Below are 27966 nucleotides of genomic sequence, written 5' to 3'. Positions count from 1 at the left end.
AGGAAGCATAAGTTGGTTTTCTCAATTTGAGACCCTGTTCTGTTTTGTAATTCAGTTCCTATGTAGCCAAGTTTACATTCCGTGTGTTAGTGATATCTTATGATGTTTCTTTTTCTGTGAGACTTATTTCAGTTAGAATCATCGTACCTGAATCCACTCATTATGCTGCTACGGGCCTGATGACATAGATTTCATTGCTGAGTGATATTGCATTGTACGTAAGTACCACAACTTCTTTAGTCATTTTTCACTTTCTGCGATATTGAACTTGTACCGTAAACCAGGTTCTTGTAAACAGAGCCTTCCCAATCTTTGGGGTGGCTGTGTCTTTTTGATTTTAATTTCCCTAAGCTATAGGACCATAAGTGGAAGTGCCCTAGGCTCTGTTGCTTTGTTTTTTAGATGTTTCAGGAAACACCATACACTTCTCCTGAGTGGCTGTTGGCAATTTACATCCCGCCCATCAGCATAACAAGGCTCCCAGTTCTCCATGGCCTGTCCTGCCTTTCTGGATTTTACACTTTTTTCAGATGGCCCTTTTGACCGGGGGGAAGTGAGACTTCATTGTAGTGCAGATTTCCTTTGCAAGCTTGCTTGGTTGGCCAAAAAGGGCGTATGCGTTTTTTCCTGAATATATTCAGGAAAAAACGCATACGCCCTTTTTGGCCAAGTGCATCATTGTGGTTGTTCTGCCTCTTTTCCTATGCTGTAAATGCAATTCCAGTCTACCTCCTGAAATCGGTTTCCTGCAATTCTGCCCCGCTTTCAAGTCCTCTTGGCAGCCTTACTTCAGTATATTTTTGGACGATAGCTGTCATTTATAACTCTGCAGGTTTGTGAATTACAGTGCCCCTGAGCTCCTTTCTTCAACTCTCTTTCTTGTGAGCTGGCGCAACACCGCATGATTGCTTCAGGCCCTAATCTGGTTCCGGCACGGCACGCTGAGCCTTTGGTTAATTCCTCTTCCTGGTGGGAAATGAGAGTTAAAATTGCCCGTGCAGACACCTCCAGCTAGTCTCTCATTGGTTCTCCCTATTCCTGTTCATCTTCCGCAGAAATTGCAAACTGGGCCAAACAGGAGGTTAAAGGCACTGACTCTCCAAGTCGGGAGAGTGTTAGTAAAGCGTCTGGAATGTTGCACCCGAGTACCAGGGGACGAAAACTGACACATATTGGAACACGTCTCCCGATCACACGGTTGATCATACTCTGGGTTCCACATGCATGTTTTAGCTGAAGGAAGAATCCCTTAAACCTGGAGAGTTGAGACCCGTGGAATGGGTACCTTGCAATATGACTTCAAAGGGTCTTCATTTGCTCACCGAACCTCTCCAGTCCTATCACTGCTGCGTTTATGCCCCTGTACACACGCTTGATTCTCTTTCAGAGACATAGCAATCCATAGGTTTTAAGATACTTCCTAGTCAGGTACATTCTTAGGCGTTTAATATGTGGTGTTGAGTCCATTTCGTTGAGCAAGGAGTAGCTCTTGTCTATTCCATATTTGGCTTAAGGAACTTTATCTGTGCTCATTTCAATCTCTGGTTTTATGCAGCACCCCAACTCACCTTTCCCCTTAAGCAAGCATAAGTTGGGTTTCTAAATTTGAGACCATGTTCTGTTTTGGAATTCAGTTCCTGTGTAGCCACGTTTACATTCCGTGTATTAGTGATATCTTATGATGTTTCTTTTTCTGTGTGACTTATTTCAGTTAGAATCATCGTACCTGAATCCACTCATTATGCTGCTACGGGCCTGATGACTTAGATTTCCTTGTTGAGTGATACTGCATTGTACGTAAGTACCACAACTTCTTTATCCATTTTTCACTTTCTGCGATATTGAACTTGTACCGTAAACCAGGTTCTTGTAAACAGAGCCGTCCCAATCTTTGGGGTGGCTGTGTCTTTTTGATTTTAATTTCCCTAAGCTATAGGACCATAAGTGGAAGTGCCCTAGGCTCTGTTGCTTTGTTTTTTAGATGTTTCAGGAAACACCATACACTTCTCCCGAGTGGCTGTTGGCAATTTACATCCCGCCCATCAGCATAACAAGGCTCCCACTTCTCCATGGCCTGTCCTGCCTTTCTGGATTTTACACTTTTTTCAGATGGCCCTTTTGACCGGGGGGAAGTGAGACTTCATTGTAGTGCAGATTTCCTTTGCAAGCTTGCTTGGTTGGCCAAAAAGGGCGTATGCGTTTTTTCCTGAATATATTCAGGAAAAAACTCATACGCCCTTTTTGGCCAAGTGCATCATTGTGGACGTTCTGCCTCTTTTCCTATGCTGTAAATGCTATTCCAGTCTACCTCCTGAAATCGGTTTCCTGCAATTCTGCCCCGCTTTCAAGTCCTCTTGGCAGCCTTACTTCAGTATATTTTTGGACGATAGCTGTCATTTATAACTCTGCAGGTTTGTGAATTTCTGTGTCCCTGACCTCGTTTCTTCAACTCGCTTTCTCGTGAGCTGGCCGCAACACCGAAGGATGGCTTCAGGCCCTAATCTGGTTCTGGCACGGCACGCTGAGCCTTTGGTTAATTCCTCTTCCTGGTGGGAAATGAGAGTTAAATTTGCCCGTCCAGACACCTCCAGCTAGTCTCTCATTGGTTCTCCCTATTCCTGTTCATCTTCCGCAGAAATTGCAAACTGGGCCAAACAGGAGGTTAAAGGCACTGACTCTCCAAGTCGGGAGAGTGTTAGTAAAGCGTCTGGAATGTTGCACCCGAGTACCAGGGGACGAAAACTGACACATATTGGAACACGTCTCCCGATCACACGGTTGATCATACTCTGGGTTCCACATGCATGTTTTAGCTGAAGGAAGAATACCTTAAACCTGGAGAGTTGAGACCCGTGGAATGGGTACCATGCAATATGACTTCAAAGGGTCTTCATTTGCTCACCGAACCTCTCCAATCCTATCACTGCTGCGTTTATGCCCCTGTACACACGCTTGATTCTCTTTCGGAGACATAGCAATCCATAGGTTTTAAGATATTTCCTAGTCAGGTACATTCTTAGGCGTTTAATATGGTGTGTTGAGTCCATTTCCTTGAGCAAGGAGTAGATCTTGTATATTCCATATTTTGCTTAAGGAACTTTATCTGTGCTCATTTCAATCTCTGGTTTTATGCAGCACCCCAACTCACCTTTCCCCTTAAGCAAGCATAAGTTGGGTTTCTAAATTTGAGACCCTGTTCTGTTTTGGAATTCAGTTCCTGTGTAGCCAAGTTTACATTCCGTGTATTAGTGATATCTTATGATGTTTCTTTTTCTGTGTGACTTATTTCAGTTAGAATCATCATACCTGAATCCACTCATTATGCTGCTACGGGCCTGATGACATAGATTTCATTGCTGAGTGATACTGCATTGTACGTAAGTACCACAACTTCTTTATCCATTTTTCACTTTCTGCGATATTGAACTTGTACCGTAAACCAGGTTCTTGTAAACAGAGCCGTCCCAACCTTTGGTGTGGCTGTGTCTTTTTGATTTTAATTTCCCTAAGCTATAGGACCATAAGTGGAAGTGCCCTAGGCTCTGTTGCTTTGTTTTTTAGATGTTTCAGGAAACACCATACACTTCTCCCGAGTGGCTGTTGGCAATTTACATCCCGCCCATCAGCATAACAAGGCTCCCAGTTCTCCATGGCCTGTCCTGCCTTTCTGGATTTTACACTTTTTTCAGATGGCCCTTTTGACCGGGGGGAAGTGAGACTTCATTGTAGTGCAGATTTCCTTTGCAAGCTTCCTTGGTTGGCCAAAAAGGGCGTATGCGTTTTTTCCTGAATATATTCAGGAAAAAACGCATACGCCCTTTTTGGCCAAGTGCATCATTGTGGACGTTCTGCCTCTTTTCCTATGCTGTAAATGCTATTCCAGTCTACCTCCTGAAATCGGTTTCCTGCAATTCTGCCCCGCTTTCAAGTCCTCTTGGCAGCCTTACTTAGGTATAATTTTGGACGATAGCTGTCATTTATAACTCTGCAGGTTTGTGAATTACAGTGCCCCTGAGCTCCTTTCTTCAACTCGCTTTCTCGTGAGCTGGCCGCAACACCGCAGGATTGCTTCAGGCCCTAATCTGGTTCCGGCACGGCACGCTGAGCCTTTGGTTAATTCCTCTTCCTGGTGCGAAATGAGAGTTAAATTTGCCCATCCAGACACCTCCATCTAGTCTGCCATTGGTTCTCCCTATTCCTGTTCATCTTCCGCAGAAATTGCAAACTGGGCCAAACAGGAGCTTAAAGGCACTGACTCTCCAAGTCGGGAGAGTGTTAGTAAAGCGTCTGGAATGTTGCACCCGAGTACCAGGGGACGAAAACTGACACATATTGGAACACGTCTCCCGATCACACGGTTGATCATACTCTGGGTTCCACATGCATGTTTTAGCTGAAGGAAGAATACCTTAAACCTGGAGAGTTGAGACCCGTGGAATGGGTACCATGCAATATGACTTCAAAGGGTCTTCATTTGCTCACCGAACCTCTCCAGTCCTATCACTGCTGCGTTTATGCCCCTGTACACACGCTTGATTCTCTTTCGGAGACATAGCAATCCATAGGTTTTAAGATACTTCCTAGTCAGGTACATTCTTAGGCGTTTAATATGGGGTGTTGAGTCCATTTCGTTGAGCAAGGAGTAGCTCTTGTCTATTCCATATTTGGCTTAAGGAACTTTATCTGTGCTCATTTCAATCTCTGGTTTTATGCAGCACCCCAACTCACCTTTCCCCTTAAGCAAGCATAAGTTGGGTTTCTAAATTTGAGACCCTGTTCTGTTTTGGAATTCAGTTCCTGTGTAGCCACGTTTACATTCCGTGTATTAGTGATATCTTATGATGTTTCTTTTTCTGTGTGACTTATTTCAGTTAGAATCATCGTACCTGAATCCACTCATTATGTGCTGCTACGGTCCTGATGACATAGATTTCATTGCTGAGTGATACTGCATTGTACGTAAGTACCACAACTTCTTTATCCATTTTTCACTTTCTGCGATATTGAACTTGTACCGTAAACCAGGTTCTTGTAAACAGAGCCGTCCCAATCTTTGGGGTGGCTGTGTCTTTTTGATTTTAATTTCCCTAAGCTATAGGACCATAAGTGGAAGTGCCCTAGGCTCTGTTGCTTTGTTTTTTAGATGTTTCAGGAAACACCATACACTTCTCCCGAGTGGCTGTTGGCAATTTACATCCCGCCCATCAGCATAACAAGGCTCCCAGTTCTCCATGGCCTGTCCTGCCTTTCTGGATTTTACACTTTTTTCAGATGGCCCTTTTGACCGGGGGGAAGTGAGACTTCATTGTAGTGCAGATTTCCTTTGCAAGCTTGCTTGGTTGGCCAAAAAGGGCGTATGCGTTTTTTCCTGAATATATTCAGGAAAAAACTCATACGCCCTTTTTGGCCAAGTGCATCATTGTGGACGTTCTGCCTCTTTTCCTATGCTGTAAATGCTATTCCAGTCTACCTCCTGAAATCGGTTTCCTGCAATTCTGCCCCGCTTTCAAGTCCTCTTGGCAGCCTTACTTCAGTATATTTTTGGACGATAGCTGTCATTTATAACTCTGCAGGTTTGTGAATTTCTGTGTCCCTGAGCTCCTTTCTTCAACTCGCTTTCTCGTGAGCTGGCCGCAACACCGCAGGATGGCTTCAGGCCCTAATCTGGTTCTGGCACGGCACGCTGAGCCTTTGGTTAATTCCTCTTCCTGGTGGGAAATGAGAGTTAAATTTGCCCGTCCAGACACCTCCAGCTAGTCTCTCATTGGTTCTCCCTATTCCTGTTCATCTTCCGCAGAAATTGCAAACTGGGCCAAACAGGAGGTTAAAGGCACTGACTCTCCAAGTCGGGAGAGTGTTAGTAAAGCGTCTGGAATGTTGCACCCGAGTACCAGGGGACGAAAACTGACACATATTGGAACACGTCTCCCGATCACACGGTTGATCATACTCTGGGTTCCACATGCATGTTTTAGCTGAAGGAAGAATACCTTAAACCTGGAGAGTTGAGACCCGTGGAATGGGTACCATGCAATATGACTTCAAAGGGTCTTCATTTGCTCACCGAACCTCTCCAATCCTATCACTGCTGCGTTTATGCCCCTGTACACATGCTTGATTCTCTTTCGGAGACATAGCAATCCATAGGTTTTAAGATATTTCCTAGTCAGGTACATTCTTAGGCGTTTAATATGGTGTGTTGAGTCCATTTCCTTGAGCAAGGAGTAGCTCTTGTCTATTCCATATTTGGCTTAAGGAACTTTATCTGTGCTCATTTCAATCTCTGGTTTTATGCAGCACCCCAACTCACCTTTCCCCTTAAGCAAGCATAAGTTGGGTTTCTAAATTTGAGACCCTGTTCTGTTTTGGAATTCAGTTCCTGTGTAGCCAAGTTTACATTCCGTGTATTAGTGATATCTTATGATGTTTCTTTTTCTGTGTGACTTATTTCAGTTAGAATCATCATACCTGAATCCACTCATTATGCTGCTACGGGCCTGATGACATAGATTTCATTGCTGAGTGATACTGCATTGTACGTAAGTACCACAACTTCTTTATCCATTTTTCACTTTCTGCAATATTGAACTTGTACTGTAAACCAGGTTCTTGTAAACAGAGCCGTCCCAACCTTTGGGGTGGCTGTGTCTTTTTGATTTTAATTTCCCTAAGCTATAGGACCATAAGTGGAAGTGCCCTAGGCTCTGTTGCTTTGTTTTTTAGATGTTTCAGGAAACACCATACACTTCTCCCGAGTGGCTGTTGGCAATTTACATCCCGCCCATCAGCATAACAAGGCTCCCAGTTCTCCATGGCCTGTCCTGCCTTTCTGGATTTTACACTTTTTTCAGATGGCCCTTTTGACCGGGGGGAAGTGAGACTTCATTGTAGTGCAGATTTCCTTTGCAAGCTTCCTTGGTTGGCCAAAAAGGGCGTATGCGTTTTTTCCTGAATATATTCAGGAAAAAACGCATACGCCCTTTTTGGCCAAGTGCATCATTGTGGACGTTCTGCCTCTTTTCCTATGCTGTAAATGCTATTCCAGTCTACCTCCTGAAATCGGTTTCCTGCAATTCTGCCCCGCTTTCAAGTCCTCTTGGCAGCCTTACTTAGGTATAATTTTGGACGATAGCTGTCATTTATAACTCTGCAGGTTTGTGAATTACAGTGCCCCTGAGCTCCTTTCTTCAACTCGCTTTCTCGTGAGCTGGCCGCAACACCGCAGGATTGCTTCAGGCCCTAATCTGGTTCCGGCACGGCACGCTGAGCCTTTGGTTAATTCCTCTTCCTGGTGCGAAATGAGAGTTAAATTTGCCCATCCAGACACCTCCATCTAGTCTGTCATTGGTTCTACTATTCCTGTTCATCTTCCACAGAAATTGCAAACTGGGCCAAACAGGAGGTTAAAGGCACTGACTCTCCAAGTCGGGAGAGTGTTAGTAAAGCGTCTGGAATGTTGCACCCGAGTACCAGGGGACGAAAACTGACACATATTGGAACACGTCTCCCGATCACACGGTTGATCATACTCTGGGTTCCACATGCATGTTTTAGCTGAAGGAAGAATACCTTAAACCTGGAGAGTTGAGACCCGTGGAATGAGTACCATGCAATATGACTTCAAAGGGTCTTCATTTGCTCACCGAACCTCTCCAGTCCTATCACTGCTGCGTTTATGCCCCTGTACACACGCTTGATTCTCTTTCGGAGACATAGCAATCCATAGGTTTTAAGATACTTCCTAGTCAGGTACATTCTTAGGCGTTTAATATGGGGTGTTGAGTCCATTTCGTTGAGCAAGGAGTAGCTCTTGTCTATTCCATATTTGGCTTAAGGAACTTTATCTGTGCTCATTTCAATCTCTGGTTTTATGCAGCACCCCAACTCACCTTTCCCCTTAAGCAAGCATAAGTTGGGTTTCTAAATTTGAGACCCTGTTCTGTTTTGGAATTCAGTTCCTGTGTAGCCACGTTTACATTCCGTGTATTAGTGATATCTTATGATGTTTCTTTTTCTGTGTGACTTATTTCAGTTAGAATCATCGTACCTGAATCCACTCATTATGTGCTGCTACGGTCCTGATGACATAGATTTCATTGCTGAGTGATACTGCATTGTACGTAAGTACCACAATTTCTTTATCCATTTTTCACTTTCTGCGATATTGAACTTGTACTGTAAACCAGGTTCTTGTAAACAGAGCCGTCCCAACCTTTGGGGTGGCTGTGTCTTTTTGATTTTAATTTCCCTAAGCTATAGGACCATAAGTGGAAGTGCCCTAGGCTCTGTTGCTTTGTTTTTTAGATGTTTCAGGAAACACCATACACTTCTCCCGAGTGGCTGTTGGCAATTTACATCCCGCCCATCAGCATAACAAGGCTCCCAGTTCTCCATGGCCTGTCCTGCCTTTCTGGATTTTACACTTTTTTCAGATGGCCCTTTTGACCTGGGGGATGTGAGACTTCATTGTAGTGCAGATTTCCTTTGCAAGCTTGCTTGGTTGGCCAAAAAGGGCATATGCGTTTTTTCCTGAATATATTCAGGAAAAAACGCATACGCCCTTTTTGGCCAAGTGCATCATTGTGGACGTTCTGCCTCTTTTCCTATGCTTTAAATGCAATTCCAGTCTACCTCCTGAAATCGGTTTCCTGCAATTCTGCCCCGCTTTCAAGTCCTCTTGGCAGCCTTACTTCAGTATATTTTTGGACGATAGCTGTCATTTATAACTCTGCAGGTTTGTGAATTTCTGTGTCCCTGAGCTCCTTTCTTCAACTCACTTTCTCGTGAGCTGGCCGCAACACCACAGGATGGCTTCAGGCCCTAATCTGGTTCCGGCGCGGCACGCTGAGCCTTTGGTTAATTCCTCTTCCTGGTGGGAAATGAGAGTTAAATTTACCCGTCCAGACACCTCCAGCTAGTCTCTCATTGGTTCTCCCTATTCCTGTTCATCTTCCGCAGAAATTGCAAACTGGGCCAAACAGGAGGTTAAAGGCACTGACTCTCCAAGTCGGGAGAGTGTTAGTAAAGCATCTGGAATGTTGCACCCGAGTACCAGAGGATGAAAACTGAGACATATTGGAACACGTCTCCCGATCACACGGTTGATCATACTCTGGGTTCCACATGCATGTTTTAGCTGAAGGAAGAATCCCTTAAACCTGGAGAGTTGAGACCCGTGGAATGGGTACCATGCAATATGACTTCAAAGGGTCTTCATTTGCTCACCGAACCTCTCCAATCCTATCACTGCTGCGTTTATGCCTCTGTACACACGCTTGATTCTCTTTCGGAGACATAGCAGTCCATAGGTTTTAAGATACTTCCTAGTCAGGTACACTCTTAGGCGTTTAATATGGGGTGTTGAGTCCGTTTCCTTGAGCAAGGAGTAGCTCTTGTCTATTCCATATTTGGCTTAAGGAACTTTATCTGTGCTCATTTCAATCTCTGGTTTTATGCAGCACCCCAACTCACCTTTCCCCTTAAGCAAGCATAAGTTGGTTTTCTCAATTTGAGACCATGTTCTGTTTTGTAATTCAGTTCCTATGTAGCCAAGTTTACATTCCGTGAGTTAGTGATATCTTATGATGTTTCTTTTTCTGTGAGACTTATTTCAGTTAGAATCATCGTACCTGAATCCACTCATTATGCTGCTACGGGCCTGATGACATCGATTTCATTGCTGAGTGATATTGCATTGTACGTAAGTACCACAACTTCTTTATCCATTTTTAACTTCTGCAATATTGAACTTGTACCGTAAATGAGTTTCTTGTAAACAGAGCCGTCCCAACATTTTGGGTGGCTCTGTCTTTTTGATTTTAATTTCCCTAAGCTATAGGACCATAAGTGGAAGTGCCCTAGGCTCTGTTGCTTTGTTTTTTAGATTTTTCAGGAAACACCATACACTTCTCCCGAGTGGCTGTTGGCAATTTACATCCCGCCCATCAGCATAACAAGGCTCCCAGTTCTCCATGGCCTGTCCTGCCTTTCTGGATTTTACACTTTTTTCAGATGGCCCTTTTGACCGGGGGGAAGTGAGACTTCATTGTAGTGCAGATTTCCTTTGCAAGCTTGCTTGGTTGGCCAAAAAGGGCGTATGCGTTTTTTCCTGAATATATTCAGGAAAAAACGCATACGCCCTTTTTGGCCAAGTGCATCATTGTGGACGTTCTGCCTCTTTTCCTATGCTGTAAATGCTATTCCAGACTACCTCCTGAAATCGGTTTCCTGCAATTCTGCCCCGCTTTCAAGTCCTCTTGGCAGCCTTACTTCAGTATATTTTTGGACGATAACTGTCATTTATAACTCTGCAGGTTTGTGAATTTCTGTGCCCCTGAGCTCCTTTCTTCAACTCGCTTTCTCGTGAGCTGGCCGCAACACTGCAGGATGGCTTCAGGCCCTAATCTGGTTCCAGCACGGCACGCTGAGCCTTTGGTTAATTCCTCTTCCTGGTGGGAAATGAGAGTTAAATTTGCCCGTCCAGACACCTCCAGCTAGTCTCTCATTGGTTCTCCCTATTCCTGTTCATCTTCCGCAGAAATTGCAAACTGGGCCAAACAGGAGGTTAAAGGCACTGACTCTCCAAGTCGGGAGAGTGTTAGTAAAGCGTCTGGAATGTTGCACCCGAGTACCAGGGGACGAAAACTGACACATATTGGAACACGTCTCCCGATCACACGGTTGATCATACTCTGGGTTCCACATGCATGTTTTAGCTGAAGGAAGAATCCCTTAAACCTGGAGAGTTGAGACCCGTGGAATGGGTACCATGCAATATGACTTCAAAGGGTCTTCATTTGCTCACCGAACCTCTCCAATCCTATCACTGCTGCGTTTATGCCCCTGTACACACGCTTGATTCTCTTTCGGAGACATAGCAGTCCATAGGTTTTAAGATACTTCCTAGTCAGGTACATTCTTAGGCGTTTAATATGGTGTGTTGAGTCCATTTCCTTGAGCAAGGAGTAGATCTTGTCTATTCCATATTTGGCTTAAGGAACTTTATCTGTGCTCATTTCAATCTCTGGTTTTATGCAGCACCCCAACTCACCTTTCCCCTTAAGCAAGCATAAGTTGGGTTTCTAAATTTGAGACCCTGTTCTGTTTTGGAATTCAGTTCCTCTGTAGCCAAGTTTACATTCCGTGTATTAGTGATATCTTATGATGTTTCTTTTTCTGTGTGACTTATTTCAGTTAGAATCATCATACCTGAATCCACTCATTATGCTGCTACGGGCCTGATGACATAGATTTCATTGCTGAGTGATACTGCATTGTACGTAAGTACCACAACTTCTTTATCCATTTTTCACTTTCTGCGATATTGAACTTGTACCGTAAACCAGGTTCTTGTAAACAGAGCCGTCCCAACCTTTGGGGTGGCTGTGTCTTTTTGATTTTAATTTCCCTAAGCTATAGGACCATAAGTGGAAGTGCCCTAGGCTCTGTTGCTTTGTTTTTTAGATGTTTCAGGAAACACCATACACTTCTCCCGAGTGGCTGTTGGCAATTTACATCCCGCCCATCAGCATAACAAGGCTCCCAGTTCTCCATGGCCTGTCCTGCCTTTCTGGATTTTACACTTTTTTCAGATGGCCCTTTTGACCGGGGGGAAGTGAGACTTCATTGTAGTGCAGATTTCCTTTGCAAGCTTGCTTGGTTGGCCAAAAAGGGCGTATGCGTTTTATCCTGAATATATTCAGGAAAGAACGCATACGCCCTTTTTGGCCAAGTGCATCATTGTGGACGTTCTGCCTCTTTTACTATGCTGTAAATGCTATTCCAGTCTACCTCCTGAAATCGGTTTCCTGCAATTCTGCCCCGCTTTCAAGTCCTCTTGGCAGCCTTACTTAGGTATATTTTTGGAAGATAGCTGTCATTTATAACTCTGCAGGTTTGTGAATTACAGTGCCCCTGAGCTGCTTTCTTCAACTCGCTTTCTCGTGAGCAGGCCGCAACACCGCAGGATTGCTTCAGGCCCTAATCTGGTTCCGGCACGGCACGCTGAGCCTTTGGTTAATTCCTCTTCCTGGTGCGAAATGAGAGTTAAATTTGCCCATCCAGACACCTCCATCTAGTCTGTCATTGGTCCTCCCTATTCGTGTTCATCTTCCGCAGAAATTGCAAACTGGGCCAAACAGGAGGTTAAAGGCACTGACTCTCCAAGTCGGGAGAGTGTTAGTAAAGCGTCTGGAATGTTGCACCCGAGTACCAGGGGACGAAAACTGACACATATTGGAACACGTCTCCCAATTACACGGTTGATCATACTCTGGGTTCCACATGCATGTTTTAGCTGAAGGAAGAATCCCTTAAACCTGGAGAGTTGAGACCCGTGGAATGGGTACCATGCAATATGACTTCAAAGGGTCTTCATTTGCTCACCGAACCTCTCCAGTCCTATCACTGCTGCGTTTATGCCCCTGTACACACGCTTGATTCTCTTTCGGAGACATAGCAATCCATAGGTTTTAAGATACTTCCTAGTCAGGTACATTCTTAGGCGTTTAATATGGGGTGTTGAGTCCATTTCGTTGAGCAAGGAGTAGCTCTTGTCTATTCCATATATGGCTTAAGGAACTTTATCTGTGCTCATTTCAATCTCTGGTTTTATGCAGCACCCCAACTCACCTTTCCCCTTAAGCAAGCATAAGTTGGGTTTCTAAATTTGAGACCCTGTTCTGTTTTGTAATTCAGTTCCTGTGTAGCCACGTTTACATTCCGTGTATTAGTGATATCTTATGATGTTTCTTTTTCTGTGTGACTTATTTCAGTTAGAATCATCGTACCTGAATCCACTCATTATGCTGCTACGGGCCTGATGACTTAGATTTCCTTGTTGAGTGATACTGCATTGTACGTAAGTACCACAACTTCTTTATCCATTTTTCACTTTCTGCGATATTGAACTTGTACCGTAAACCAGGTTCTTGTAAACAGAGCCGTCCCAATCTTTGGGGTGGCTGTGTCTTTTTGATTTTAATTTCCCTAAGCTATAGGACCATAAGTGGAAGTGCCCTAGGCTCTGTTGCTTTGTTTTTTAGATGTTTCAGGAAACACCATACACTTCTCCCGAGTGGCTGTTGGCAATTTACATCCCACCCATCAGCATAACAAGGCTCCCAGTTCTCCATGGCCTGTCCTGCCTTTCTGGATTTTACACTTTTTTCAGATGGCCCTTTTGACCGGGGGGAAGTGAGACTTCATTGTAGTGCAGATTTCCTTTGCAAGCTTGCTTGGTTGGCCAAAAAGGGCGTATGCGTTTTTTCCTGAATATATTCAGGAAAAAACGCATACGCCCTTTTTGGCCAAGTGCATCATTGTGGACGTTCTGCCTCTTTTCCTATGCTTTAAATGCTATTCCAGTCTACCTCCTGAAATCGGTTTCCTGCAATTCTGCCCCGCTTTCAAGTCCTCTTGGCAGCCTTACTTCAGTATATTTTTGGACGATAGCTGTCATTTATAACTCTGCAGGTTTGTGAATTTCTGTGCCCCTGAGCTCCTTTCTTCAACTCGCTTTCTCGTGAGCTGGCCGCAACACCGCAGGATGGCTTCAGGCCCTAATCTGGTTCCGGCACGGCACGCTGAGCCTTTGGTTAATTCCTCTTCCTGGTGGGAAATGAGAGTTAAATTTGCCCGTCCAGACACCTCCAGCTAGTCTCTCATTGGTTCTCCCTATTCGTGTTCATCTTCCGCAGAAATTGCAAACTGGGCCAAACAGGAGGTTAAAGGCACTGACTCTCCAAGTCGGGAGAGTGTTAGTAAAGCGTCTGGAATGTTGCACCCGAGTACCAGGGGACGAAAACTGACACATATTGGAACACGTCTCCCGATCACACGGTTGATCATACTCTGGGTTCCACATGCATGTTTTAGCTGAAGGAAGAATACCTTAAACCTGGAGAGTTGAGACCCGTGTAATGGGTACCATGCAATATGACTTCAAAGGGTCTTCATTTGCTCACCGAACCTCTCCAATCCTATCACTGCTGCGTTTATGCCCCTGTACACACGCTTGATTCTCTTTCGGAGACATAGCAGTCCATAGGCTTTAAGATACTTCCTAGTCAGGTACATTCTTAGGCATTTAATATGGGGTGTTGAGTCCATTTCGTTGAGCAAGGAGTAGCTCTTGTCTATTCCATATTTTGCTTAAGGAACTTTATCTGTGCTCATTTCAATCTCTGGTTTTATGCAGCACCCCAACTCACCTTTCCCCTTAAGCAAGCATAAGTTGGGTTTCTAAATTTGAGACCCTGTTCTGCTTTGTAATTCAGTTCCTGTGTAGCCACGTTTACATTCCGTGTATTAGTGATATCTTATGCTGTTTCTTTTTCTGTGTGACTTATTTCAGTTAGAATCATCATACCAAAATCCACTCATTATGCTGCTACGGGCCTGATGACTTAGATTTCCTTGTTGAGTGATACTGCATTGTACGTAAGTACCACAACTTCTTTATACATTTTTCACTTTCTGCGATATTGAACTTGTACCGTAAACCAGGTTCTTGTAAACAGAGCTGTCCCAACCTTTGGGGTGGCTGTGTCTTTTTGATTTTAATTTCCCTAAGCTATAGGACCATAAGTGGAAGTGCCCTAGGCTCTGTTGCTTTGTCTTTTAGATGTTTCAGGAAACACCATACACTTCTCCCGAGTGGCTGTTGGCAATTTACATCCCGCCCATCAGCATAACAAGGCTCCCAGTTCTCCATGGCCTGTCCTGCCTTTCTGGATTTTACACTTTTTTCAGATGGCCCTTTTGACCGGGGGGAAGTGAGACTTCATTGTAGTGCAGATTTCCTTTGCAAGCTTGCTTGGTTGGCCAAAAAGGGCGTATGCGTTTTTTCCTGAATATATTCAGGAAAAAACGCATACGCCCTTTTTGGCCAAGTGCATCATTGTGGACGTTCTGCCTCGTTTCCTATGCTGTAAATGCAATTCCAGTCTACCTCCTGAAATCGGTTTCCTGCAATTCTGCCCCGCTTTCAAGTCCTCTTGGCAGCCTTACTTCAGTATATTTTTGGACGATAGCTGTCATTTATAACTCTGCAGGTTTGTGAATTACAGTGCCCCTGAGCTCCTTTCTTCAACTCACTTTCTCGTGAGCTGGCCGCAACACCACAGGATGGCTTCAGGCCCTAATCTGGTTCCGGCGCGGCACGCTGAGCCTTTGGTTAATTCCTCTTCCTGGTGGGAAATGAGAGTTAAATTTGCCCGTCCAGACACCTCCAGCTAGTCTCTCATTGGTTCTCCCTATTCCTGTTCATCTTCCGCAGAAATTGCAAACTGGGCCAAACAGGAGGTTAAAGGCACTGACTCTCCAAGTCGGGAGAGTGTTAGTAAAGCATCTGGAATGTTGCACCCGAGTACCAGAGGATGAAAACTGAGACATATTGGAACACGTCTCCCGATCACACGGTTGATCATACTCCGGGTTCCACATGCATGTTTTAGCTGAAGGAAGAATCCCTTAAACCTGGAGAGTTGAGACCCGTGGAATAGGTACCATGCAATATGACTTCAAAGGGTTTTCATTTGCTCACCGAACCTCTCCAATCCTATCACTGCTGCGATTATGCCCCTGTACACACGCTTGATTCTCTTTCAGAGACATAGCATTCCTTAGGTTTTAAGCTACTTACTAGTCAGGTACATTCTTAGGTGTTTAATATGGGGTGATGAGTCCGTTTCGTTGAGCAAGGAGTAGCTGTTGTCTATTCCATATTTGGCTTAAGGAACTTTATCTGTGCTCATTTCAATCTCTGGTTTTATGCAGCACCCCAACTCACCGTTCCCCTTAAGCAAGGATAAGTTGGGTTTCTAAATTTGAGACCCTGTTCTGTTTTGTAATTCAGTTCCTGTGTAGCCACGTTTACATTCCGTGTATTAGTGATATCTTATGATGTTTCTTTTTCTGTGTGACTTATTTCAGTTAGAATCATCATACCTGAATCCACTCATTATGCTGCTATGGGCCTGATGACATAGATTTCCTTGCTGAGTGATACTGCATTGTACGTAAGTAACACAACTTCTTTATCCATTTTTCACTTTCTGCGATATTGAACTTGTACCGTAAACCAGGTTCTTGTAAACAGAGCCGTCCCAACATTTGGGGTGGCTGTGTCTTTTTGATTTTAATTTCCCTAAGCTATAGGACCATAAGTGGAAGTGCCCTAGGCTCTGTTGCTTTGTTTTTTAGATGTTTCAGGAAACACCATACACTTCTCCCGAGTGGCTGTTGGCAATTTACATCCCGCCCATCAGCATAACAAGGCTCCCAGTTCTCCATGGCCTGTCCTGCCTTTCTGCATTTTACACTTTTTTCAGATGGCCCTTTTGACCGGGGGGAAGTGAGACTTCATTGTAGTGCAGATTTCCTTTGCAAGCTTGCTTGGTTGGCCAAAAAGTGCGTATGCGTTTTTGCCTGAATATATTCAGGAAAAAACGCATACGCCCTTTTTGGCCAAGTGCATCATTGTGGACGTTCTGCCTCTTTTCCTATGCTGTAAATGCAATTCCAGTCTACCTCCTGAAATCGGTTTCCTGCAATTCTGCCCCGCTTTCAAGTCCTCTTGGCAGCCTTACTTCAGTATATTTTTGGACGATAGCTGTCATTTATAACTCGGCAGGTTTGTGAATTACAGTGCCCCTGAGCTCCTTTCTTCAACTCGCTTTCTCGTGAGCTGGCCGCAACACCGCAGGATGGCTTCAGGCCCTAATCTGGTTCCGGCACGGCACGCTGAGCCTTTGGTTAATTCCTCTTCCTGGTGGGAAATGAGAGTTAAATTTGTCCGTCCAGACACCTCCAGCTAGTCTGTCATTGGTTCTCCCTATTCCTGTTCATCTTCCGCAGAAATTGCAAACTGGGCCAAACAGCAGGTTAAAGGCACTGACTCTCGAAGTCGGGAGAGTGTTAGTAAAGCGTCTGGAATGTTGCACCCGAGTACCAGGGGACGAAAACTGAAACATATTGGAACACGTCTCCCGATCACATGGTTGATCATACTCTGGGTTCCACATGCATGTTTTAGCTGAAGGAAGAATACCTTAAACCTGGAGAGTTGAGACCCGTGGAATGGGTACCATGCAATATGACTTCAAAGGGTCTTCATTTGCTCACCGAACCTCTCCAATCCTATCACTGCTGCGTTTATGCCCCTGTACACTCGCTTGATTCTCTTTCGGAGACATAGCAGTCCATAGGTTTTAAGATACTTCTTAGTCAGGTACATTTTTAGGCGTTTAATATGGAGTGTTGAGTCCATTTCGTTGAGCAAGGAGTAGCTCTTGTCTATTCCATATTTGGCTTAAGGAACTTTATCTGTGCTCATTTCAATCTCTGGTTTTATGCAGCACCCCAACTCACCTTTCCCCTTAAGCAAGCATAAGTTGGTTTTCTAAATTTGAGACCCTGTTCTGTTTTGTAATTCAGTTCCTATGTAGCCAAGTTTACATTCCGTGTGTTAGTGATATCTTATGATGTTTCTTTTTCTGTGAGACTTATTTCAGTTAGAATCATCGTACCTGAATCCACTCATTATGCTGCTACGGGCCTGATGACATAGATTTCATTGCTGAGTGATATTGCATTGTACGTAAGTACCACAACTTCTTTATCCATTTTTAACTTCTGCGATATTGAACTTGTACCGTAAATGAGTTTCTTGTAAACAGAGCCGTCCCAACCTTTTGGGTGGCTGTGTCTTTTTGATTTTAATTTCCCTAAGCTATAGGACCATAAGTGGAAGTGCCCTAGGCTCTGTTGCTTTGTTTTTTAGATGTTTCAGGAAACACCATACACTTCTCCTGAGTGGCTGTTGGCAATTTACATCCCGCCCATCAGCATAACAAGGCTCCCAGTTCTCCATGGCCTGTCCTGCCTTTCTGGATTTTACACTTTTTTCAGATGGCCCTTTTGACCGGGGGGAAGTGAGACTTCATTGTAGTGCAGATTTCCTTTGCAAGCTTGCTTGGTTGGCCAAAAAGGGCGTATGCGTTTTTTCCTGAATATATTCAGGAAAAAACGCATACACCCTTTTGGCCAAGTGCATCATTGTGGACGTTCTGCCTCTTTTCCTATGCTTTAAATGCAATTCCAGTCTACCTCCTGAAATCGGTTTCCTGCAATTGTGCCCCGCTTTCAAGTCCTCTTGGCAGCCTTACTTCAGTATATTTTTGGACGATAGCTGTCATTTATAACTCTGCAGGTTTGTGAATTTCTGTGCCCCTGAGCTCCTTTCTTCAACTCGCTTTCTCGTGAGCTGGCCGCAACACCGCAGGATGGCTTCAGGCCCTAATCTTGTTCTGGCACGGAACGCTGAGCCTTTGGTTAATTCCTCTTCCTGGTGGGAAATGAGAGTTAAATTTGCCCGTCCAGACACCTCCAGCTAGTCTCTCATTGGTCCTCCCTATTCGTGTTCATCTTCTGCAGAAATTGCAAACTGGGCCAAACAGGAGGTTAAAGGCACTGACTCTCGAAGTCGGGAGAGTGTTACTAAAGCGTCTGGAATGTTGCACCCGAGTACCAGAGGATGAAAACTGAGACATATTGGAACACGTCTCCCGATCACACGGTTGATCATACTTTGGGTGCCACATGCATGTTTTAGCTGAAGGAAGAATCCCTTAAACCTGGAGAGTTGAGACCCGTGGAATGGGTACCATGCAATATGAATTCAAAGGGTCTTCATTTGCTCACCGAACCTCTCCAATCCTATCACTGCTGCGTTTATGCCCCTGTACACACACTTGATTCTCTTTCGGAGACATAGCATTCCTTAGGTTTTAAGCTACTTACTAGTCAGGTACATTCTTAGGTGTTTAATATTGGGTGATGAGTCCGTTTCGTTGAGAAAGGAGTAACTCTTGTCTATTCCATATTTGGCTTAAGGAACTTTATCTGTGCTCATTTCAATCTCTGGTTTTATGCAGCACCCCAACTCACCTTTCCCCTTAAGCAAGCATAAGTTGGGTTTCTAAATTTGAGACCCTGTTCTGCTTTGTAATTCAGTTCCTGTGTAGCCACGTTTACATTCCGTGTATTAGTGATATCTTATGATGTTTCTTTTTCTGTGTGACTTATTTCAGTTAGAATCATCATACCTGAATCCACTCATTATGCTGCTACGGGCCTGATGACTTAGATATCCTTGTTGAGTGATACTGCATTGTACGTAAGTACCACAACTTCTTTATTCATTTTTCACTTTCTGCGATATTGAACTTGTACCGTAAACCAGGTTCTTGTAAACAGAGCCGTCCCAACCTTTGGGGTGGCTGTGTCTTTTTGATTTTAATTTCCCTAAGCTATAGGACCATAAGTGGAAGTGCCCTAGGCTCTGTTGCTTTGTTTTTTAGATGTTTCAGGAAACACCATACACTTCTCCCGAGTGGCTGTTGGCAATTTACATCCCGCCCATCAGCATAACAAGGCTCCCAGTTCTCCATGGCCTGTCCTGCCTTTCTGGATTTTACACTTTTTTCAGATGGCCCTTTTGACCGGGGGGAAGTGAGACTTCATTGTAGTGCAGATTTCCTTTGCAAGCTTGCTTGGTTGGCCAAAAAGGGCGTATGCGTTTTTTCCTGAATATATTCAGGAAAAAACGCATATGCCCTTTTTGGCCAAGTGCATCATTGTGGACGTTCTGCCTCGTTTCCTATGCTGTAAATGCAATTCCAGTCTACATCCTGAAATCGGTTTCCTGCAATTCTGCCCCTCTTTCAAGTCCTCTTGGCAGCCTTACTTCAGTATATTTTTGGACGATAGCTGTCATTTATAACTCTGCAGGTTTGTGAATTACAGTGACCCTGAGCTCCTTCCTTCAACTCACTTTCTCGTGAGCTGGCCGCAACACCACAGGATGGCTTCAGGACCTAATCTGGTTCCGGCGCGGCACGCTGAGCCTTTGGTTAATTCCTCTTCCTGGTGGGAAATGAGAGTTAAATTTGCCCGTCCAGACACCTCCAGCTAGTCTCTCATTGGTTCTCCCTATTCCTGTTCATCTTCCGCAGAAATTGCAAACTGGGCCAAACAGGAGGTTAAAGGCACTGACTCTCCAAGTCGGGAGAGTGTTAGTAAAGCATCTGGAATGTTGCACCCGAGTACCAGAGGATGAAAACTGAGACATATTGGAACACGTCTCCCGATCACACGGTTGATGATACTCTGGGTTCCACATGCATGTTTTAGCTGAAGGAAGAATCCCTTAAACCTGGAGAGTTGAGACCCGTGGAATAGGTACCATGCAATATGACTTCAAAGGGTCTTCATTTGCTCACCGAACCTCTCCAATCCTATCACTGCTGCGTTTATACCCCTGTACACACGCTTGATTCTCTTTCAGAGACATATCATTCCTTAGGTTTTAAGCTACTTACTAGTCAGGTACATTCTTAGGTGTTTAATATGGGGTGATGAGTCCGTTTCGTTGAGCAAGGAGTAGCTGTTGTCTATTCCATATTTGGCTTAAGGAACTTTATCTGTGCTCATTTCAATCTCTGGTTTTATGCAGCACCCCAACTCACCGTTCCCCTTAAGCAAGGATAAGTTGGGTTTCTAAATTTGAGACCCTGTTCTGTTTTGTAATTCAGTTCCTGTGTAGCCACGTTTACATTCCGTGTATTAGTGATATCTTATGATGTTTCTTTTTCTGTGTGACTTATTTCAGTTAGAATCATCATACCTGAATCCACTCATTATGCTGCTACGGGCCTGATGACTTAGATTTCCTTGTTGAGTGATACTGCATTGTACGTAAGTACCACAACTTCTTTATCCATTTTTCACTTTCTGCGATATTGAACTTGTACCGTAAACCAGGTTCTTGTAAACAGAGCCGTCCCGACATTTGGGGTGGCTGTGTCTTTTTGATTTTAATTTCCCTAAGCTATAGGACCATAAGTGGAAGTGCCCTAGGCTCTGTTGCTTTGTTTTTTAGATGTTTCAGGAAACACCATACACTTCTCCCGAGTGGCTGTTGGCAATTTACATCCCGCCCATCAGCATAACAAGGCTCCCAGTTCTCCATGGCCTGTGCTGCCTTTCTGGATTTTACACTTTTTTCAGATGGCCCTTTTGACCGGGGGGAAGTGAGACTTCATTGTAGTGCAGATTTCCTTTGCAAGCTTGCTTGGTTGGCCAAAAAGGGCGTATGCGTTTTTGCCTGAATATATTCAGGAAAAAACGCATACGCCCTTTTTGGCCAAGTGCATCATTGTGGACGTTCTGCCTCTTTTCCTATGCTTTAAATGCAATTCCAGTCTACCTCCTGAAATCGGTTTCCTGCAATTCTGCCCCGCTTTCAAGTCCTCTTGGCAGCCTTACTTCAGTATATTTTTGGACGATAGCTGTCATTTATAACTCGGCAGGTTTGTGAATTACAGTGCCCCTGAGCTCCTTTCTTCAACTCGCTTTCTCGTGAGCTGGCCGCAACACCGCAGGATGGCTTCAGGCCCTAATCTGGTTCCGGCACGGCACGCTGAGCCTTTGGTTAATTCCTCTTCCTGGTGGGAAATGAGAGTTAAATTTGTCCGTCCAGACACCTCCAGCTAGTCTGTCATTGGTTCTCCCTATTCCTGTTCATCTTCCGCAGAAATTGCAAACTGGGCCAAACAGGAGGTTAAAGGCACTGACTCTCGAAGTCGGGAGAGTGTTAGTAAAGCGTCTGGAATGTTGCACCCGAGTACCAGGGGACGAAAACTGAAACATATTGGAACACGTCTCCCGATCACACGGTTGATCATACTCTGGGTTCCACATGCATGTTTTAGCTGAAGGAAGAATACCTTAAACCTGGAGAGTTGAGACCCGTGGAATGGGTACCATGCAATATGACTTCAAAGGGTCTTCATTTGCTCACCGAACCTCTCCAATCCTATCACTGCTGCGTTTATGCCCCTGTACACTTGCTTGATTCTCTTTCGGAGACATAGCAGTCCATAGGTTTTAAGATACTTCTTAGTCAGGTACATTTTTAGGCGTTTAATATGGAGTGTTGAGTCCATTTCGTTGAGCAAGGAGTAGCTCTTATCTATTCCATATTTGGCTTAAGGAACTTTATCTGTGCTCATTTCAATCTCTGGTTTTATGCAGCACCCCAACTCACCTTTCCCCTTAAGGAAGCATAAGTTGGTTTTCTAAATTTGAGACCCTGTTCTGTTTTGTAATTCAGTTCCTATGTAGCCAAGTTTACATTCCGTGTGTTAGTGATATCTTATGATGTTTCTTTTTCTGTGAGACTTATTTCAGTTAGAATCATCGTACCTGAATCCACTCATTATGCTGCTACGGGCCTGATGACATAGATTTCATTGCTGAGTGATATTGCATTGTACGTAAGTACCACAACTTCTTTATCCATTTTTAACTTCTGCGATATTGAACTTGTACCGTAAATGAGTTTCTTGTAAACAGAGCCGTCCCAACCTTTTGGGTGGCTGTGTCTTTTTGATTTTAATTTCCCTAAGCTATAGGACCATAAGTGGAAGTGCCCTAGGCTCTGTTGCTTTGTTTTTTAGATGTTTCAGGAAACACCATACACTTCTCCCGAGTGGCTGTTGGCAATTTACATCCCGCCCATCAGCATAACAAGGCTCCCAGTTCTCCATGGCCTGTCCTGCCTTTCTGGATTTTACACTTTTTTCAGATGGCCCTTTTGACCGGGGGGAAGTGAGACTTCATTGTAGTGCAGATTTCCTTTCCAAGCTTCCTTGGTTGGCCAAAAAGGGCGTATGCGTTTTTTCCTGAATATATTCAGGAAAAAACGCATACGCCCTTTTTGGCCAAGTGCATCATTGTGGACGTTCTGCCTCTTTTCCTATGCTTTAAATGCAATTCCAGTCTACCTCCTGAAATCGGTTTCCTGCAATTCTGCCCCGCTTTCAAGTCCTCTTGGCAGCCTTACTTCAGTATATTTTTGGACGATAGCTGTCATTTATAACTCTGCAAGTTTGTGAATTTCTGTGCCCCTGAGCTCCTTTCTTCAACTCGCTTTCTCGTGAGCTGGCCGCAACACCGCAGGATTGCTTCAGGCCCTAATCTGGTTCCGGCACGGCACGCTGAGCCTTTGGTTAATTCCTCTTCCTGGTGGGAAATGAGAGTTAAATTTGCCCGTCCAGACCCCTCCAGCTAGTCTCTCATTGGTTCTTCCTATTCCTTTTCATCTTCCGCAGAAATTGCAAACTGGGCCAAACAACAGGTTAAAGGCACTGACTCTCCAAGTCGGGAGAGTGTTAGTAAAGCGTCTGGAATGTTGCACCCGAGTACCAGGGGACGAAAACTGACACATATTGGAACACGTCTCCCGATCACACGGTTGATCATACTCTGGGTTCCACATGCATGTTTTAGCTGAAGGAAGAATACCTTAAACCTGGAGAGTTGAGACCCTTGGAATGGGTACCATGCAATATGACTTCAAAGGGTCTTCATTTGCTCAGCGAACCTCTCCAGTCCTATCACTGCTGCGTTTATGCCCCTGTACACACGCTTGACTCTCTTTTGGAGACATAGCAATCCATAGGTTTTAAGATACTTCCTAGTCAGGTACATTCTTAGGCGTTTAATATGGTGTGTTGAGTCCATTTCCTTGAGCAAGGAGTAGCTCTTGTCTATTCCATATTTGGCTTAAGGAACTTTATCTGGGCTCATTTCAGTCTCTGGTTTTATGCAGCACCCCAACTCACCTTTCCCCTTAAGCAAGCATAAGTTGGGTTTCTAAATTTGAGACCCTGTTCTGTTTTGGAATTCAGTTCCTCTGTAGCCAAGTTTACATTCTGTGTATTAGTGATATCTTATGATGTTTCTTTTTCTGTGTGACTTATTTCAGTTAGAATCATCATACCTGAATCCACTCATTATGCTGCTACGGGCCTGATGACATAGATTTCATTGCTGAGTGATACTGCATTGTACGTAAGTACCACAACTTCTTTATACATTTTTCACTTTCTGCGATATTGAACTTGTACCGTAAACCAGGTTCTTGTAAACAGAGCCGTCCCAACCTTTGGGGTGGCTGTGTCTTTTTGATTTTAATTTCCCTAAGCTATAGGACCATAAGTGGAAGTGCCCTAGGCTCTGTTGCTTTGTTTTTTAGATGTTTCAGGAAACACCATACACTTCTCCCGAGTGGCTGTTGGCAATTTACATCCCGCCCATCAGCATAACAAGGCTCCCAGTTCTCCATGGCCTGTCCTGCCTTTCTGGATTTTACACTTTTTTCAGATGGCCCTTTTGACCGGGGGGAAGTGAGACTTCATTGTAGTGCAGATTTCCTTTGCAAGCTTGCTTGGTTGGCCAAAAAGGGCGTATGCGTTTTTTCCTGAATATATTCAGGAAAAAACGCATACGCCCTTTTTGGCCAAGTGCATCATTGTGGACGTTCTGCCTCTTTTCCTATGCTTTAAATGCAATTCCAGTCTACCTCCTGAAATCGGTTTCCTGCAATTCTGCCCCGCTTTCAAGTCCTCTTGGCAGCCTTACTTCAGTATATTTTTGGACGATAGCTGTCATTTATAACTCTGCAGGTTTGTGAATTTCTGTGCCCCTGAGCTCCTTTCTTCAACTCGCTTTCTCGTGAGCTGGCCGCAACACCGCAGGATTGCTTCAGGCCCTAATCTGGTTCCGGCACGGCACGCTGAGCCTTTGGTTAATTCCTCTTCCTGGTGCGAAATGAGAGTTAAATTGGCCCGTCCAGACACCTCCATCTAGTCTGTCATTGGTTCTCCCTATTCCTGTTCATCTTCCGCAGAAATTGCAAACTGGGCCAAACAGGAGGTTAAAGGCACTGACTCTCCAAGTCGGGAGAGTGTTAGTAAAGCGTCTGGAATGTTGCACCCGAGTACCAGGGGACGAAAACTGACACATATTGGAACACGTCTCCCGATCACACGGTTGATCATACTCTGGGTTCCACATGCATGTTTTAGCTGAAGGAAGAATACCTTAAACCTGGAGAGTTGAGACCCGTGGAATGGGTACCATGCAATATGACTTCAAAGGGTCTTCATTTGCTCACCGAACCTCTCCAGTCCTATCACTGCTGCGTTTATTCCCCTGTACACACGCTTGATTCTCTTTCGGAGACATAGCAATCCATAGGTTTTAAGATACTTCCTAGTCAGGTACACTCTTAGGCATTTAATATGGTGTGTTGAGTCCATTTCGTTGAGCAAGGAGTAGCTCTTGTCTATTCCATATTTGGCTTAAGGAACTTTATCTGTGCTCATTTCAATCTCTGGTTTTATGCAGCACCCCAACTCACCTTTCCCCATAAGCAAGCATATGTTGGGTTTCTAAATTTGAGACACTGTTCTGTTTTGTAATTCAGTTCCTATGTAGCCAAGTTTACATTCCGTGTATTAGTGATATCTTATGATATTTCTATTTCTGTGTGACTTATTTCAGTTAGAATAATCGTACCTGAATCCACTCATTATGCTGCTACGGGCCTGATGACATAGATTTCCTTGCTGAGTGATATTGCATTGTACATAAGTACCACAACTTCTTTATCCATTTTTCACTTTCTGCGATATTGAACTTGTACCGTAAACTAGGTTCTTGTAAACAGAGCCGTCCCAACTTTTGGGGTGGCTGAGTCTTTTTGCTTTTAATTTCCCTAAGCTATAGGACCATAAGTGGAAGTGCCCTAGGCTCTGTTGCTTTGATTTTTAGATGTTTCAGGAAACACCATACACTTCTCCCGAGTGGCTGTTGGCAATTTACATCCCGCCCATCAGCATAACAAGGCTCCCAGTTCTCCATGGCCTGTCCTGCCTTTCTGGATTTTACACTTTTTTCAGATGGCCCTTTTGACCGGGGGGAAGTGAGACTTCATTGTAGTGCAGATTTCCTTTGCAAGCTTGCTTGGTTGGCCAAAAAGGGCGTATGCGTTTTTTCCTGAATATATTCAGGAAAAAACGCATACGCCCTTTTTGGCCAAGTGCATCATTGTGGACGTTCTGCCTCTTTTCCTATGCTTTAAATGCAATTCCAGTCTACCTCCTGAAATCGGTTTCCTGCAATTCTGCCCCGCATTCAAGTCCTCTTGGCAGCCTTACTTCAGTATATTTTTGGACGATAGCTGTCATTTATAACTCTGCAGGTTTGTGACTTACAGTGCCCCTGAGCTCCTTTCTTCAACTCACTTTCTCATGAGCTGGCCGCAACACCGCAGGATTGCTTCAGGCCCTAATCTGGTTCCGGCACGGCACGCTGAGCCTTTGGTTAATCCCTCTTCCTGGTGCGAAATGAGAGTTAAATTGGCCCGTCCAGACACCTCCAGCTAGTCTCTCATTGGTTCTCCCTATTCCTGTTCATCTTCCGCAGAAATTGCAAACTGGGCCAAACAGGAGGTTAAAGGCACTGACTCTCCAAGTCGGGAGAGTGTTAGTAAAGCGTCTGGAATGTTGCACCCGAGTACCAGGGGACGAAAACTGAGACATATTGGAACATGTCTCCCGATCACACGGTTGATCATACTCTGGGTTCCACATGCATGTTTTAGCTGAAGGAAGAATCCCTTAAACCTGGAGAGTTGAGACCCGTGGAATGGGTACCATGCAATATGACTTCAATGGGTCTTCATTTGCTCACCGAAACTCTCCAATCCTATCACTGCTGCGTTTATGCCCCTGTACACACGCTTGATTCTCTTTCGGAGACATAGCATTCCTTAGGTTTTAAGCTACTTACTAGTCAGGTACATTCTTAGGTGTTTAATATGGGGTGATGAGTCCGTTTCGTTGAGCAAGGAGTAGCTGTTGTCTATTCCATATTTGGCTTAAGGAACTTTATCTGTGCTCATTTCAATCTCTGGTTTTATGCAGCACCCCAACTCACCTTTCCCCTTAAGGAAGCATAAGTTGGTTTTCTAAATTTGAGACCATGTTCTGTTTTGTAATTCAGTTCCTATGTAGCCAAGTTTACATTCCGTGTATTAGTGATATCTTATGATGTTTCTTTTTCTGTGTGACTTATTTCAGTTAGAATCATCGTACCTGAATCCACTCATTATGCTGCTACGGGCCTGATGACATAGATTTCATTGCTGAGTGATACTGCATTGTACGTAAGTACCACAACTTCTTTATCCATTTTTCACTTTCTGCGATATTGAACTTGTACCGTAAACCAGGTTCTTGTAAACAGAGCCTTCCCAATCTTTGGGGTGGCTGTGTCTTTTTGATTTTAATTTCCCTAAGCTATAGGACCATAAGTGGAAGTGCCCTAGGCTCTGTTGCTTTGTTTTTTAGATGTTTCAGGAAACACCATACACTTCTCCCGAGTGGCTGTTGGCAATTTACATCCCGCCCATCAGCATAACAAGGCTCCCAGTTCTCCATGGCCTGTCCTGCCTTTCTGGATTTTACACTTTTTTCAGATGGCCCTTTTGACCGGGGGGAAGTGAGACTTCATTGTAGTGCAGATTTCCTTTGCAAGCTTGCTTGGTTGGCCAAAAAGGGCGTATGCGTTTTTTCCTGAATATATTCAGGAAAAAACGCATACGCCCTTTTTGGCCAAGTGCATCATTGTGGACCATCTGCCTCTTTTCCTATGCTTTAAATGCAATTCCAGTCTACCTCCTGAAATCGGTTTCCTGCAATTCTGCCCCGCTTTCAAGTCCTCTTGGCAGCCTTACTTCAGTATATTTTTGGACGATAGCTGTCATTTATAACTCGGCAGGTTTGTGAATTACAGTGCCCCTGAGCTCCTTTCTTCAACTCTCTTTCTTGTGAGCTGGCGCAACACCGCATGATTGCTTCAGGCCCTAATCTGGTTCCGGCACGGCACGCTGAGCCTTTGGTTAATTCCTCTTCCTGGTGGGAAATGAGAGTTAAATTTGCCCGTGCAGACACCTCCAGCTAGTCTCTCATTGGTTCTCCCTATTCCTGTTCATCTTCCGCAGAAATTGCAAACTGGGCCAAACAGGAGGTTAAAGGCACTGACTCTCCAAGTCGG

The sequence above is a fragment of the Lagenorhynchus albirostris genome, chromosome 6 (genome assembly GCF_949774975.1).
Source record: "Lagenorhynchus albirostris chromosome 6, mLagAlb1.1, whole genome shotgun sequence".
Classification (NCBI taxonomy): Eukaryota; Metazoa; Chordata; class Mammalia; order Artiodactyla; family Delphinidae; genus Lagenorhynchus; species Lagenorhynchus albirostris.
This window is presented reverse-complemented; position numbering follows the sequence as displayed.